Consider the following 5,079-nt stretch of genomic DNA (forward strand, 5'->3'; position numbering starts at 1 on the left):
TATGCACACAAGTCTAAAAATATCATACGGACCTGCTCGCGTGATCAAATAGCCAGAATAACACCTAGAACTCTAAATTTAGCACCAAATCAAATAAAATTCTGAAGAACACTTTAAAGTTACTATTTTCTCAACTGGACGTCCGAATCACGTCAAATCAACTCCGTTTCTCACCAAATTTCACGAACAAGTCTAAAATATCATAATGAACCTGTATTGAGCTCCGGAACCAAAATACGGACCCGGTACTAACAATGCCAAATATCAATCAATTCTTAAAAACAAATAATTTTTAGACTTTTAATTTTCATCAAAAATTCATAACTTGAGCTAGGGACCTCCGAATACGATTCCGGGCATACGCCCAGGTCCAATAATTCGATACGGACCTACCGGGACCGTCAAAGCATGGATCTGGGCCCGTTTATCAAAAATATTGACCGAAGTCAACTAAAATCAACTTTTAAGGCAAAAATTCTTATTTTCATTAGTTTTCAACATAAAAGCTTTCTGGAAACCTGCCTTGACTGCGCACGCAAATCGAGGAGGGTAAAAGTGAGATTTTTAAGGATTAAGAGTGCAGATTCGAGTTCTAAAACATAAGATGACCTTTTGGGCCATCACATTCTCCACCTCTAAAACAATCATTCGTCCTCGAACGGACATAGAAAAGTACATGGGCTGGTGAAAAGGTGGGGATATATACTCCGCATATCGGACTTGGACTTCCAAGTGGCTGCCTCAATAGGCTGACCGTTCCACCGCACTCGAACTGAAGGGTAACTCTTTGATCTCAATCGGCGAACTTGCCGGGCTAGAATTGCCACTAGCTCCTCCTCGTAAGTCAAATCCTTGTCCAACTGGACAGAGCTGAAATCTAACACATGGGACGGATCGCCGTGATGCTTTCGAAGCATGGACACATGGAATACCGGATGAACAACTGCTAAACTAGGTGGCAACGCAAGCCTATAAGCCACCTCTCCCACTCTTTCCAGAATCTCAAAAGGTCTGATATACCTAGGGCTCAACTTGCCCTTCTTTCCGAACCTCATTACACCCTTCATGGGTGATACCCGAAGTAACACTCTCTCTCTGACCATGAATGCAACATCACGGACTCTACGATTAGCATAACTCTTCTGCCTGGTCTGAGCTGTGCGAAGTCGATCCTGAATAATCTTGACCTTATCCAAGGCATCCTGTACTAAGTCTGTGCCCAACAACCGAGCCTCTCCCTACTCGAACCACCCAACTGGAGATCGATATCGCCTATCATATAATGCCTCATAGGGAGCCATCTGAATGCTCGACTGGTAGCTGTTGTTGTAGGCAAACTCTGCAAGGGGCAAGAACTGATCCCACGATCCTCCGAAATCTATAACACAAGCGCGGAGCATATCCTCCAAGATATGAATAGTACACTCGGACTGCCCATCCGTCTGAGGATGAAATGCTATACTCAACTCAAACTGCGTACCCAACTCACGCTGAACTGCCCTCCAAAAGTGCGAGGTAAACTGTGTACCTCGATTAGAATGATAGACACGGGCACACCGTGAAGACGGACAATCTCACAAATGTAAATCTATGCCAACTGCTCCGAGGAATAGGTAACTGCCACAGGAATGAAATGCGCTGACTTAGTCAGCCTGTCCACAATAACCCAAACTGCATCGAACTTTCTCTGAGTCCGTGGGAGTCCAAAAACAAAATTCATAGTGATACACTCCCACTTTCACTCAGGAATATCTAACCTCTGAAGTAAACCACCAGGTCTCTGATGCTCACACTTTACCTGCTGGTAATTTAGGCACCGAGATACATAGGCAACTATGTCCTTCTTCATTCGACTCCACTAATAATGCTTCCTCAAGTCCTGATACATCTTGGCGGCGCCCAGATGAATAGAATACTGAGAACTGTGGGACTCTACGAGGATCAACTCACGAAGTCCATCCACATTAGGCACACAAATACAACCCTGCATCCTCAAAACTCTGTCATCTCCAACAGTAACCTACTTGGCACCACCGTGCCACACTGTGTCTCTAAGGATAAATATATGAGGATCGTCATCCTGCCGATCTCTGATGCACTCAAACAAAGAAGACCGAGCAACAGTACAAGCTTGAACACAACTGGGCTCAGAAACATCTAACCTTACGAACTGGTTGGCCAAGGCCTGAACATCCAATACAAGCGGTCTCTCACCAATTGGAATATATGCAAGGCTACCCATACTGACTGACTTTCTACTCAAAGCATCGGCCACCACATTGGCCTTCCTGGGATGATACAATATGGTGATATCATAGTCTTTCAATAGCTCCAGCCACCTCCTCTGTCTCAAATTGAGTTCCTTCTACTTGAAAAAATACTGCAAGCTCCGATGATCAGTGAATACCTCACATGGCACACCGTAAAGATAGTGCCTCCAAATCTTCAGCGCATGAACAATGGCTGCCAGTTCTAGATCATGAACATGGTAATTCTTCTCGTGAACCTTCAGCTGCCGTGAAGCATATGAAATAACCTTGTCACCCTGCATCAATACCGCACCTAGACCAATACGAGATGCGTCATAATATACTGTAAAAGATCCTTAACCTGTGGGTAACACCACTATCGATGCCGTAGTCAAAGCTGTCTTGAGCTTCTGAAAGCTCGCTTCACACTCGTCTGACCACCTGAACTAGGCACCCTTCTGGGTCACTCTGGTCAACGGGGTTGTTATGGATGAAAACCCCTCCACAAATCGATGGTAATAGCCTGCCAAACCCAGGAAACTATGGATCTCTGTAGCTGATGTGGGTCTAGGCCAGTTCTGGACTACCTCAATCTTCTTAGGATCCACTTGAATACCCTCTGCTGATACAACGTGACCCAATAAAGCAACTGAACTCAACCAAAACTAGCATTTTGAGAACTTAGCATATAACTGGCTATCTTTCAGAGTCTGAAGAACGATCCGAAGGTGCTACTCATGCTCCTCTCGACTGTGGAAGTAGTTCAAGAGATCATCAATAAACACAACCACAAAGGAATCCAAGTAGGGTTTGAACACCCGGTTCATTAAATCCATGAATGCTGCTGGGGCATTTGTTAGCTCAAATGACATCACTAGAAATACATAATGCCCATACCGAGTCCGAAAAGCTATCTTAGGAACATCGGATGCCCTAATCCTCAACTGATGGTAGCCATATCTCAAATCAATCTTTGAAAACACCTTGGCACCCTGAAGCTGATCAAATAAATCATCAATCCTCGGAAATGGATATTTGTTCTTGATGGTGACTTTGTTCAACTGTCGATAATTTATATACATCCTCATCGATCCATCTTTCTTCTTCACAAATAACACAGGTGCACCCCAGGGCGAGACATTAGGTCTAATGAAACCTTTATCAAGAAAATCTTACAACTGCTCCTTCAATTCTTTCAACTCTGGAGGGGCCATGTGATATGGCGGAATGGAAATAGGCTGAGTGCCCGAAGCCAAATCAATGCAGAAATCAATATCCCTGTCGGGTGGCATCCCCGGCAGGTCTGCAAGAAATACCTCTGGAAACTCATGAACAACCGGCACCGAATCTATGGAAGGAACCTCTGCACTAGAATCGCGGACATAAGCCAAATAAGCTAGACACCCCTTCTTGACCATATGCCGAGCCTTCACATAAGAGATAACCCTGCTGGCAGAATGGCCAAGGTTCCCTCTCCACTCTAATCGAGGCAACCCCTGCAAGGCTAAGGTCACTATCTTGGCGTGACAATACAATATAGCATGATAAGGTGACAGCCAATCCATACCTAGTATGACATCAAAATCAACCATGTCGAGAAGTAGAAGATCTACACAAGTCTCAAGACTCCCAATGGTGACCACACACGAATGATAAACACGATCTACAATAATAGCATCTCCCACTGGTATGGACACATACACGGGAGCACTCAAAGAATCACGGGGCACAACCAAATAGGAAGCAAAATAGGATGACACATAGGAGTAAGTAGATCCCCAATCAAATAGAACTGAAGCATCTCTACTGCAAACTGAAACAGTACCTGTGATAACAGCGTCAGATGACTCAGCCTCAGGCCTGGCTGGGAAAGCATAACACTGGGGCTGGGCCCCACCACCCTGAACTACGTCCCTGGGATGACCTCTAACTGGCTGGTCTCCACATCTAACGGGCCTGACCTCCACCTCTAATAGTCTGGCCTCTACCTCTGGCTACCTGACCCCTGCCTCTAGCTGGCTGAGCAGGTGGTGCAGCAACTGGTGCCGAAACTATGGCACGAGAACTATGATGTTGTGAGCTACCCGTTGCCCAAGGGCAAAATCTAGCAATGTACCTCGGATCACCATAAATATAACATAACCTCGGCTGCTGTGACTGCTGACCCTGAAACTGACCCCGTCGACCTGAATAACCACCCTGATAACTCTAGAGTGGAGGTGCACTAATAGTAGCTGGTGGTGCACTGTAGGCTAGCTTGTCATAATAATGCATCTGAGGGCCACGACCACTTGAGGAACCGGGGAATCCCTGGAGCGCTGAATGAAACGGCCTGGGAGGATGGCCTCTACCAAAAGTACTCCTGCCTCTAGATGAGGCACCGCTAAACTCATCGAAATGACGAGGTCTCTTGTCAGACCCCTGACCTCCCTGAGTAAGAACCATTTCGACTTATCTGGCGACATTAGCAGCCGCCTGAAAAGAAATCTCACTCCCAGTCTCCTTAGTTATCTGCAATCTGATAGGCTGAGCAATTCCATCAATAAACCTCCTCATCCTCTCTCTCTCTCGGTGGGAAGTAGAAGAATGGCATGACGGGCCAAATCTACAAAACGGGTCTCATACTGAGTAACAACCATACTGCCCTACTGAAGACGCTCAAACTGACGACGATGCTCCTCTCTCAATGTGATAGGCAGAAACTTCTCTATGAAGAGCTGAGAGAACTGGTCCCAAGTAAGAGCAGGCGACCCAGCCGGTCTGGTAAACAAGTAATATCTCCACCATTTCCTTGCGGAACCAGTCATCTGAAATGCAGCAAAATCGACCC

The sequence above is a fragment of the Nicotiana tomentosiformis genome, chromosome 7 (genome assembly GCF_000390325.3).
Source record: "Nicotiana tomentosiformis chromosome 7, ASM39032v3, whole genome shotgun sequence".
Classification (NCBI taxonomy): domain Eukaryota; kingdom Viridiplantae; phylum Streptophyta; class Magnoliopsida; order Solanales; family Solanaceae; genus Nicotiana; species Nicotiana tomentosiformis.